Here is a 12,208-nt window from a genome sequence, read left to right on the forward strand (position 1 = left end):
GTAATTTCTACAATGGCCTGTAATCTAATGATTTGGTTAAGCATACACATAGGGATTCTATAACCCCAGCTGCCGTCCTGAGCCCAGGAGGCAGGATTGTAGTAATCTGTGATCTGTTGGGAAGTCCATTCTTCATTTTTCCAGGGCTGTTTTCCTCCTATTTCAGTTTGTTTTCTTCTGCGCAGAGTTTCGTAAAGAGGTAGTCCTGAACATTCACCTTTGCTCTTTGGTAGCAAAAAGAATGCAGGTTGTATAATTCAAATTGTACAGGTACCTCTCCATCTCTTTGATATTCATTATATGCCCTTTTACCAGCGATCCAAAATAATCCATTTGAAGCTGTCCAATTTTCAGCCATCTTACCCAGATTTTCCCAATATCCCCTAAGATCTTTTACCTCGTCAAAAGGATTAGCATGTGTTACACTTTTCCAGAAAACAGTACCCTTGGTACAGTTGATAGACCAATAACCTGTTGGTGGTTTCGGCCACCATGTTGTAAAAGTGGAGTTGGTGGTATATATTTTCTTGCAGTGGGTTTGTCCTACGTTTGTAATAAAATTGTTTCCTTTCCTAGAAATACAAATTTGATCTACTACTTTGTGACTCAATGTTTACCTGTCAGGTTGAATTTCATTAAATCTTTGTGTCCTGTTCCATAATATAAACTGATCAGGTCCAACCCCTTCTCCTCTCCATGCCATTGCTCGGTCATTTAGGATCCCCATAAAGCCAACAGTAAGTCACATTTAATTCCTTAACTACTTTTTGCATCAGATCAATACACAAATTTTTTTCCTAACATAGGGAGGTCCCAATCACTGAGTCTTTTCTGTATTTTTTTATACAGGTCACTTCCTGCTCTTGTTCTTTTTTGGTTTGAATTTCCCCTAAATTCTTTGTGACTTTTTTCACTAATTCTTCCTTGAATTTATCTTGTACTCCCCCTTTATCTGAGTATCCCCACATTCCACCTTTGGTAAAACAGAGGAACGGTTCTCCTCGGGGACAAAATTGGTAGTTTCGCGGTGCCCATCTTCCCATTCCTGAATTTGTTGCTACCCAGTAACTCTTTTCTCCTATTGTACAGGTTTCAGGTTTTCCTGGCTCATAACATCGTGCATTAATATGAGTGTTTGGTGCAAATGCTCGGGCTGTGGTCCGGCCATACTTTACATTTTGGTAGCCCTTCAAGTAGGGACTGGTTATCCCATTCTCTGGAAGACTCAGCAGTACCAGAAGGCCCCACAGTTTTATTATCCCTCTTCCTTCTCTGCCTACTAGGGTGCTCCCAGCAGTGAGGGGTATCATCTTCTCGGCAGCAAGGATATTCTTCATGGGTTCTGTATGAGCTTTCCTGGGTTTCGTGCCATTTCTTAAATACTTCCCAGTTCTTTGCTTTGACTGGCTCAGATCCGCAAGGGACTCGATTATGTCTGAGATGCTCAATCTTTTTATTATTTGCCTCACTTGATTGTCCCCCTCTTAATCCGTATTTCCACAACATCCGCCACTCATAAGAATCTAGTTCTAATGTTCCTTCCTCTATTCTCTATTTTTTTTACAATATATTCAGTTAAAATCTGTTCAATGTGTTTACACTCTGGACACAATCCACTTGGAGGATAACCCCTGCGACAATGATAATACCACCTCTCCTTACAATAGTTTCATTCAGTGCTTCCAAAGGATAGCAATTACAATTCTGTTCAGTACAGGTTATTTTATCTCCCAGCATCTCTTGAGAATATGGCATTCTGTATAACGCCTTACATGGGGAGATCCCATGCTCTGAGTTCGGCATTGTTCGAATATTTAACAATGCCAATGGTAAGCACTTAATCCAAGATAGTTTTGTTTCAATCATTAGTTTTGCTAGCTGATGCTTTAGGGCCTGGTTAATTCTTTCTACTCTCCCCAAACTGTGAGGTTGCCAAGGGGTATATTATTCCCAAGAGACCCCTAGAGCTTTCATTACTTCTTTTAACACTTTTGAGGTAAAGTGGGAATCCTGATCCGAATCAATCACTCCAATCACCCCAAATCGTGGAATTATTTCTTCTAAACTAATCTTTGTAACAAAATGTGCTGTTGTTTGTGTCACAGGGTAGATCTCTATCCAATGAGTTAATTGGTCTGCTATTACTAACAAATACTTATCTCTTCCCGCTTTCAGTAATTTGGTAAAATCCAATTGTATCTTTTCAAAAGGCCTATATGCAGTTTTTCTGCCTCCCTGCAGGGTCTGTCTAGATGTCTTCTTGGTAATTTTCTGGCAAATAATGCATTCTTGTGTCTTCTGTTTTGCTATATCAAACATTCTTAGACACCCTAAAAACTTTACCAAGTGGTCACTTAGTGCTCGTGTTCACCAATGAGTTCATTAGTGTAATTGGTGAATTATTCTTGTAACATAACTTTTAGATAGCATTTCTCTACCATCCGGTAAAAGCCACTTATCCTCTTCTAGCTTAGCCCCTAGTTTCTCCATCTCTTGTATTTCCTATGAGATATAGCATTTTTGATACTTTGTATCATCTTCACTTTTATTCAAATTATTTAAGAACACGGCTAAGCATACTGCTGCCCTTTGTGCTTCTGCATCAGCCAAATTATTCCCATGAGTCCGATAATCTGTTCCCCTCTGGTGTCCTCTTATATGGACAACAGCTATCCCTGATGGACTCCTCAAAGCTTCTAATACTCTTACTCTTATGGAAACAATTGGATTACTTATTTCTATCTTAATGGGTCCAATCTTCAGCTTTCCTATTATGGTGCCACACTTTGGGATTAATTCTGTCTTCCTCTTATGACGTTAAGGTACCGCCCCCCCCCCCCCCCCCCAGCAGTTAGGGCACCGGAATTTTGGGGTGCTGGTGTGGCCAGGACAGTGGGAGAAGGAGGCAAAAGAAGGTTTTGGGGATGCTGTGGGTGCTGTCACACACCTGGCAACCCCTTAGGGATGTGAGGACACAGCAGGTGGAGGTCTTGGCTTGTTGGGTGTCACAGGAGTTAAATGAGTGCTATGTGGGTATGGGCAGGGGATGTCACCCCTAAATGGCGTTGTCACCACACAAGTGGGGGTTATCACCCCCTAAACAGGAGTTGTTACCACAGAAAGGGGGCTTGTCACCACACAAATGGGGGTTGTCACTGCACAAATGGGGTGGGAAGGAGTGAGAGGGGACCCCAGGTGAGTGGGGTGAGGTCACTCTCATGGGTGGGCACTGAGAGATGATGGTAGGGACAGGTGGCTTGGTGTGGTGGGACGTCTTCGGGTCTCCTGGGTGGTCACCACCATGTCCTGTGGATGGCCACCGCTGTGCTGCCTGGGGGGACACCACGGTTTTTCCTTGATGACCACCACCGTGTCCTCTGTATGGACACAACTCTGTCCCCTAGATGGCCACCACTCTCTCCCCTGGGTGGTGGTCCCTGAGTGGGTGTCCCTAGGTGGCCACCACCATGTCCCCATGGCCAACACTCTTGTGTCCCTTGGACACTGGCCCACTCATGTCCCCGCCAATGGACACCCTGAGTAGCCGCTTCCCATCTCCTCAGTAACTCCCAGGAGAACCCTCCCACACCCAGGCTGAGGGTCCCTCAGATGTTCTCATGTGTCCCCAAAGACCTATCAATCTCCTTGTCTCCGCATGGACTCTGCCATGTCTCCAAGGACTCACTGAGCCCCTCGTCAGCACGTGGACTCTGACATGTTCCTAAGGGCTTAAGGGACACATGGAGCCCCTTGTCCCACTGCATGTGGGGGCTGGTCCCTACTGGGGCACCCTGTAATTGCTGTGGCTCCTGCTGGGCTCCATGTTCCTGCACCACACCCTAGAGCCATGCTAGAGCTGCTGCACCTGTTCCCATGTCATGAGGGACATGCCGAGCTTCCACCAGGATACCCACAGTTGGGACAACATTGGCTGTCGGGAGCTGGCACCCTCTGAGGGAGCTGGCACCCCCAAGGGAGCTGTCATTGTACCCTGGTGGGCCCTGTCACCCCCTGAAGGACCTGTTGCCCTCCAAGGTCCCCATCACTTTCCCCTTGTAATTCCCCACCACTATCCCCCCTACTGTCCCTATCACTGTCCCACCATGGTCCCTATCACTCTGTGGTCCCTTTTGCCCCCCATGGTCCCCATCCCTGTCCCTTTGCAGTCCCCACCACTATGCCCCCATGGTTCCCACCACTGGGTCCCCACTGTCAGGTCCTTGTAGCTTCGTGGTGGGCTTGGATGGGTACCTGTACGAGGGTCGGGGGTGGCACTGGGTCAGTGCCCACACCAAGGACTACAATACCAAGGGCTTCAGCACTAGCATCTTCCAGGACTTCTTGGCCACACTGCCGGACCCCAACACCCTGGTCCTGATGCAGAATGAACTCCAGCCTCTGGCTGCATCCAGCCAGACTTCATCCTGTGTGGCCAGCTCAGCCCCACCAACTGCCCTGGCAACACCCTCTTCCAGGAGATCCAGAGCTGGCCCAGCTTCTAGGGGACACTGGTGTCCACAGGGCTTGGGGTGGGTGTCCCATTGGGGTTGGTGGGAGGAGGTTTGGGGTGATGATGCTGGGACTGACTGAACCCTGTGTTGTCCTCCATGGTCATGTCCCATGCCGTGTCCCGTGCCCTGTGTCCCATGCCATGCTCCACGGTCATTCCCATGTCCCTGTGCTCTCCAGCCATGTTCCATGTCCTGTGTCCTGTGCCGTGCTCCAGGGTCATGTTCCAACCCACAGCATACCCTGTGCCATGTGTCCTGTGCTGTGTCCCACGCTATACTTCACACCATGCCCCATGCCATGCCCCAGGCCCCACACTAAGCTGTGCATGGCTGCCTCTTTCTGTCACTCCTACCATCTCCATCACTGTCCCCATCACTGCTCCCTTCTTGCTGCTGCACCAGCTGATCCCTGGGTTAAAGGGATCAGCTTCCTCCAGGATCGGTGTGGCTTTGCCTGGCCCAGGGTCCCGCTGCTGGCTGTCCTGTGCCCCCCAGGATGGGGGATGACACTGGCACACATCTGCACACACCTGGTATTGGGGCTGGCAGCAGGGCTGGCACCCATCTGGGACTGGGGTGGGGACCGTCCTAGATCAGTGGCATCATGGTACCAGGCCTGGGAAATGAGGCTGGGAACTGGGACTGGGGCTGAGGAGTGGGGCTGGACACTGAAGCTGGGCAGTGGGACTGGCCACCAGTACTGGGCATTGACACTGGGCACTGGACAGTTGGACTGGACAGCAGGGATGGCCACTGAGGCTGGACACTGGCACTGGGCATTAGCACTGGGCACTGAACCAGGAGCAGGATAAACCCCTCTGTCCCTTCTCCTTTGCCCCCCTGAGCTCCCCTTTGCCTACCCAAAGCTTGGCTGCACCAGATACCAGCAGGATTTGGCACCTTTGGGGGATGTTTCCCAGGGAAAGAGGGGTGGTCTGGGCGTACTGTGTGTGCTGACTCTGGTCCCTCCCAGACCGAGATGGGAGGACCTCCTGGGGGGCTGCGAGAAGCCCTAAAAAGAGACTGCCCCCTAACCTCCCAGTTCATCAATCTCAAGGTGGGCACCCCCTGCCCCTGATCCCACCCCCTCCAAGGGCCTCGGGGGTGACACAAGCTGTCTGTGTTCCCTCCTCCAGGGGCTGTTGTGGAAGAGGCTCCTCCGGGAAAGGAAAAGTCGCAGTAGCACCAAAGTTCACAGAATCATAGAACTAACTGGGTTGGAAAAGATGAAAAGACCTTTGGGATCATCAAGTCCAACCTGTAACCCAACACCACCTTATCAACTAAACCCTGGCACTGAGTGCCACATCCAGTCTTTTTTTATACACCTCCAGGTGCGGTGACTCTACCACCCCCCTGGGTACCCTTGCCAATGCCCAATCACTCAGTAAAGAATTTTTTCCTAATGTCCAGCTTAAACTTCCCCTGGCACAGCTTAAGACTGTGTCCTCTCCTTCTGTCAGTGTTTGCCTGGGAGAAGACACCAGCCCCCAGCTGATTACAACCACCTTCCAGGCGGAAGGAGGGGTGGGTGGGTGTCTGGGTTGTCCTGGTGACACTCCTGTCCCTGCAGGATCCCCATCAGAGTGGATGGGAGGTATGTGGGTGCTGGGGGTCCCCAGTGACATTCTTGTCCCCACAGGGTCCCCACCGGAGCAGTTTTAGGGGAGTTTCAGTGAGATTGTTCCATCTGCAGGGATGCCCTGAGTGCAGCAAACAGGAGAGCTCCCGGCTGGCAGAGGCCCCACTCACAGGGACTTTGCTGCTCACGGCTGCTGTGGCCCCGCACAGCTCCAAGGGGCTCCTTGGGCACCCCTGCTTAGAGGGATGGCCTTTATCACAACAAGCTTTCATCCTGGCCCCAACTTTCCATCAGCAGCTTTCTTTCAAAGTGTGAGAATTAGAATGTGATGCCATTTGGGCAAAAACAAATTTCAAAGTCTATTCAACAACAACAAAACCAGAAGCACATTGAAACATAGCAGTTCATGGGAGTACACAGTGTTTCTGAGAAGCTCCAGAGCAGCTCAGCCCAGGTAGGTCAAGGCCAAGCCCTTGGTCAAGGCCAAGGCCCAACCAGCATATCTCAGATAGATTATGGTGAGGCCTGAAAGGGAGGGGGGGGATATTTAGCATCACAGATTTAAAATCACTTTGAGAAGTATTGTCTCCTCATATTCATTATCATCCAGTGTGTGGGCCACAAATTGGCAGGGAATTACTTGCCTCAGCCTTGATGACACTCCCAGGCTTTCCCAGATGAGCTGGCAGTGGAAGACAGTAAAAATTACAGGTGTTATCTGAGCCTGTGTGGCCTCTCAAGTGACTCTTGGCCTCTTTCTCCCCTCTCGACTTGCACGACCCAGGTGGACATAAGTGACAGTATGAACATAAAATATGTTAACTGGTTTTCTGCCCGGCGGAAGGTTGTGACAGGGATATTTGATAAGTGCTGATGACTGAATCTGAGATGCATGGTGTGATCTTGGCTTTGCAATAGCTGCAAGGAAAGTGGGGGCAAAAGTGGCCACCTCTGGGCCCTCAGGAAACTGGCAGCAGGCGGCTCGCACTGGACGCTGGACAGCTCCTTTGACCCGGACAGCTACCAGACCCCTAAATCGTACTCCTTTATTTTCATCATCACGCCCTACCGCAGTATTTTTTTTTAAGATTTTTTTTTTTTCTGTTGTCCCCGCCGCGCTCCCAGCGAGCTTTTCGGCTTCGCTTCTGCGCTCTGAGGGAATTCTGTCTTGCCAAGCCGGGCTGTTTTATTTTTCGGCGCGGCAGGCGGAGGTGCGGGCAGGAGTGCAGAGGGGAGTGCGGTAATTGTTCGTTTCCCTTTCCCACCGCCCCCACGCCGCGTTTTCCTTTCGATTCCTTTTCTCCCTTCTCGCTGGGAGAGGCTGTTACGTCGCTCCCCGCGCCGCCCCTCAGGGCCGTCCCCGCTCGGCCGGGCGGTGGCGCGGAGCACCACGGGAAAGGCTTTTCCCGCCGCCGCCCGGGCCCTCAGGCGCGGCTGGCGGCGGCCGGAGAGGAGGCGGCTGCGCGGGGCAGCGAGCGTGTGGGGCGGGCAGGGGAGCCGGGCACGGGCCAGGCTGGGCACGGGCTGCGGGTGCTGCCGGCGGCTGCGCGGTGTCTTGGCCAAGGAGACTTCTGGGTGGGTCGCTGGGAGTCTTGTTTTATGGCGTTTGTCCCACGGCTCTCCCGCTTCTCCTTCAGCCCGCGGCGGGGCCGAGCAGGAGCGCAGCGGGGCGAGGGAGCGATTCAGAAACGAAGGCGGGAGACGGGGTGGGAGCACGGCGGTGTTAGAGACGCAAGCCCCGGGCTCAGATCTCTCGCTGCTGCCAGTCTGGGGACGGGGCCGAGTCAGAAAGCCCGGCGGCTCCTAAAGACTCCCTCCCTCCTTCCCTCCCCGGGAGCGGTGGGACGTGGGGAGGCGCAGGGGAGGGGCAGTGGCGGTGCTGAGGGTGACTGAGAGAGGAGGAAGATTGAAGAGCCTTGGGGTGTCACCACGGAGTGCCTGTGACTGCTCCTGCCGTCTCTTTAGCAGCCCAGTCTTCTAGACTGTGAGCATGGAGTGCCTGTCTCTGCCAGTGACCTCCTGGCTCCCTAGAAGGCCCAGAGAGCCCTGGAATGTCATCATGGAAGCCGTGTGAGTGCAGGTGAGCTCAGGGCTCTTTAGAAACCTGGATCCCTGTAGGATGTGAGGATGGAAGCCTTAGGAGGGCCTTTGAGCTGAGTGCTCTTTAGCAGTTTAGAGAAACCTGGGATGTCGCTGTGGAACCATTGTCAGTGCCGGTGACATCAGAGTTCTTTAGCAGTGCAGAAACACAGGGGATGTCAGCACAGAGCTGCTGTCATTGCCTGTGACCTCAGTGCTCTTTAGGAGCGCAGCGGCCACTGGCTTGTCACGATGGATCCCCTCTGAGTGGCTGTGACAAAGCACTTCTTTAGCAGCCTGGAGCCCCCTGGGATGTCCCTGTGGAGTTCCTCTAACAGCGTGTGACCTTATGGTTCTTTTGCAACCTTGGACACATTGGAATGTCACTGCAGAGCCTGTGAGTGCCTGTGACATTACAGCTCTTTAGCAGCATGGAGACACTCGGGATGTTGCCACTGAGACCTTGTGACAGCGTGTGAGGTCAGTGCAGTTTAGCAAACAGGGGACTCCTGGCATGTCCCCATGGAGCCCTTGGGATTGGACATGACCTCAGTGTTCTTTAGGGGCTTGGAGACCTCTGGGATGTCACCACAGAACCTCAGCGAGTGCCTGTGCCAAATGGGTCCCTTAGCATGTCAAGACACCTCTGTTGTCCTCGTGGACACCAGTGACTGCCTGTGACCTTGCAAGTCTTTGGAAGATGTAAGAGCTCTGGGATGTCACCGTGGATGTCCTGTGCCTGTTTGTGGTCTCTCTCCTTCCGAGCAGGCTGGAGACAACTCTGCTATCACCAGGGACTGGAGTGCGGTGGTGGTGGTTCAGGGAGGTGAGGGTGGGGGGAGGAACGTGTGGCAGAGCTCACTGGGAGCTGCTCAGGCACTGAGTCATCAGGGACAGCACCTGAATGAACCCGGGCCCAGGAAACACTCGTGTCCCCACTGGCCAAGTTCTGTCCCAGGGAGCAGGTCTGCCCTCTGCTGGGATGGGAGGCCGTGTCACCCCACTGGAGCAGGGGACCAGGTGTACCCTGTGTCCCCAGCATGCAGAGTCTGGGCACGGAAGGCCAGGTCTACCCACTGGGGTCTCAGACATGGTGTGCCTGCTGCCAGCATGGGAGGCCTTCCCTCCTCTACCCGGGAGACCAGGTCTGCTCACCAAAACGATCACAGTAGTGCTATTTCACTGGCAGCTGGGACGCCAGCGGGGGGTCATCCCACACTGTTGAGAGTGCACCAGGCTCAACAAGGTCTTCTTCCCCTGCTGATTCTGCCAAACCTGCTCCCTTGGCTGTGGTTTCACTGGATAGTAGGTCGGGACTGTGGCAATCTTGTTCATTCATTTATTTATTCACGTCACTAAATAGATGATGAGGCATTTGGCTATTTATTGAGCATTTATTTTTATATGTTCTTTTTCTGGGTTAAGTATTGGTGTCCCATCCACCTTGGTCCAAATCAGTAGAATTTAGCCTCCAATGTAGATGAAACACAATGCTGCATCCTTGGAAGAATTGTGTCATTGCCACTGTCCTTATGTGCCATCCAGCTTTTAACTTTTTGTGGTTTTTTAAAATTTGCATAAACGATAATAACTCTACGCAGCCAAGCTAGCCTTGCTTCCAAACATCTGAACAATATCTACTGAGGTAAAGAGCATTCTGGAGACCAGCAGCACAGCAGTCTTCCCCTGCCTTCTTTTGGAGAGACCTAGGTCCTGTAGGAGCTCACTGTTTCCATAGAACCACTTGGGAAAGTCCAGTGGGAAAGTCTGCAAACCTGATACATGCTGCATTGGTGAGGTCCTGTATTTGTTTGGGAAGATGTTGATATTTCCTGACTGTATTGGGTTGACCCTGGCTGGGTGGCAGGTGTGCACTCAGTCGGTCTGTCACTCCCTTTCCCAATGGGACAGGGCAGAGAATAAGATGGAGCAAAACCAGCAGGGTGAACTAAGGCCATTTTATTACAGTAAAAGAAAGAAATAAGCAGAGATTTGTGCTTGCAGCAGCTAAAGAGAATAAAAAGTCAGTCTCTGCTTCCCATCAGCGGTGATGTTCGGACACTTCCTGGGAAGCAGGCATTCAGCACACATGAGTTCCTCTGGACAGCAGATGTTGAAAACTCATGAGTACCGCCCTTCCTTCTCTCTCCCTTAGCTTAGGATCTCTCTCTCCTGAGCTGATATCATGTGGTATGGAATATCCTTTTGGCTAATTTGGGTCAGCTGGACTGGTTGTGTCCCCTCCCAGGATCTTGCCCACTCCCATCCCCTTTGGTGGGGGAAGGAATGTCAGAGGGGCAGCGCTGCTTGGCAGTAGCCAAAACACTGGTCTGTTCTGAACACCCATCCAGTTACCAGTGCAAAACATGGCACTGGAAGGCCAGTGATCTTGACCTTGGTCAGACCCAGTACAGTCTCCACCCCAATTCCGTACAATTTGTGTCACGCTTGGATCCCATATAGTCTATATACTCTCATTGCTAGAATCCTTAAGCCTTCTCTATACCAAGCATACATTTTATTAGCTACTATCACCTGTCCTTTCATATCCTTCCCGATGATCTCCATTCCACCAGAGGGTGAGGTCAGGACAGGGGAAATAGTACACCTGATGGTGTACTATTGGGCACTGGCATTGTCTCTGTTCATCATAATCTTTTTCTTGCTCCTTGCCAAAATTCATTCTTCCATGTCCATTCTTCCCTCCTGCTACTTTACCTCCCATAACATACAACTTATGCTGTAGGTTATTCTTACCCCAAGGTTAAATCTCCTTGAAGTACACACCAGGTCTCCCCATCCTCCCGAATCACCCACCAAGTACACCCAGGTCCTCGGGCAAAGACGATGCCACAAATGGGTTTGCCTTTTCCCATGGGGGAAGAAATCCACACTGGCTTCCCCAGCCACTTCCCTATGTGTAATGCAGGAACCTTGTCTCCTTCCACAGTGTCTAAGGGCTTGGTTTAGGTGGGACCAGGGCGGTAAGCAGATCCCCTAGTGTTGACTAGCCAAGTGGCTTCTGCCAAGTTTGCATCCCAGTGCTTCCATGTCTCATTACCTGATACCCTGAACATAGTTTTTAGCAGCCCATTTTATCTTTTAATCTTCCCAGAGGCCTGTGGGTGGTAGGGAATGTGGTATATCCACTTAGAGCCATGCATCTTTGCCCAGGAGTTTGTAAGATTGTTGTGAAAATGAGTCCTACTGCCTGACTCAATTCTAGCTGGGGTTCCATGTCACCACAAAATGTGTCTTTCAAGACCTGAAATTGTTTTGGGCAGTGGGATGGTTTACTGGGTGTGTTTCCAGCCAGCCAGTTGTAGTCTCCATCATGATGAGGATATAACTCTTGCCTTGGCATGTTGGTGGCAATGGCCCAATGTAATCAGTTTGCCAGGCTTCACCATTCTGGAAACCCAGCCACTGCCCTCCACTCCAAAGATGCTTCACTCGTGTGGCTTGCTTGATGGCAGTGCATTGTTTCACACTGATGGACTCCATGGTCAGATCCACCCCTTGATCAAGACCCCATCTATGTGTTGCATCCCTTCCAAGATGCCCTGATGTTTCATGGGCCCATTGGGCTGTAAATAGCTCACCCTTTCTTTCCCAGTCTAGGTCCACCTGAGCTATTGCAATTTTGATGGCCTTATCTATCGGTCCATTGTTTTGATCCTCCTCAGTGGAGAATCATAGCTCAGCCAGGGACTTGTTTATGGAACCAAGCTGAGTTTCTTATTTATAGCCAAATTAATTGCCCAGTACAAGCCAGCTTGTACTGTAACACCTCACTGGCCATGATGGGGCTGTTGAAGGGTGAGCTGGTTCTGCTGATTACTCCTTGGCTCTCCAGTTATCGAGTTAGTTCTTGGATAGGAGTTACAGAGTCTTGGTTTGTGTGATATTGCCACCAGTGCACTGTCCTGGTAGCAATTGGTACTTACAGGTCTTGCACCTGCAGCAATCCTACAATGAAGGGATCTTCTGAGAGGCCAGGCAGGGTGGATAACTGTTTGATCTTCTCTGCATTCAC

The sequence above is a fragment of the Melozone crissalis genome, unplaced genomic scaffold (genome assembly GCF_028551555.1).
Source record: "Melozone crissalis strain CALT ecotype California unplaced genomic scaffold, PUWL_Pcris_2 ptg000026l_1, whole genome shotgun sequence".
Lineage (NCBI taxonomy): Eukaryota > Metazoa > Chordata > Aves > Passeriformes > Passerellidae > Melozone > Melozone crissalis.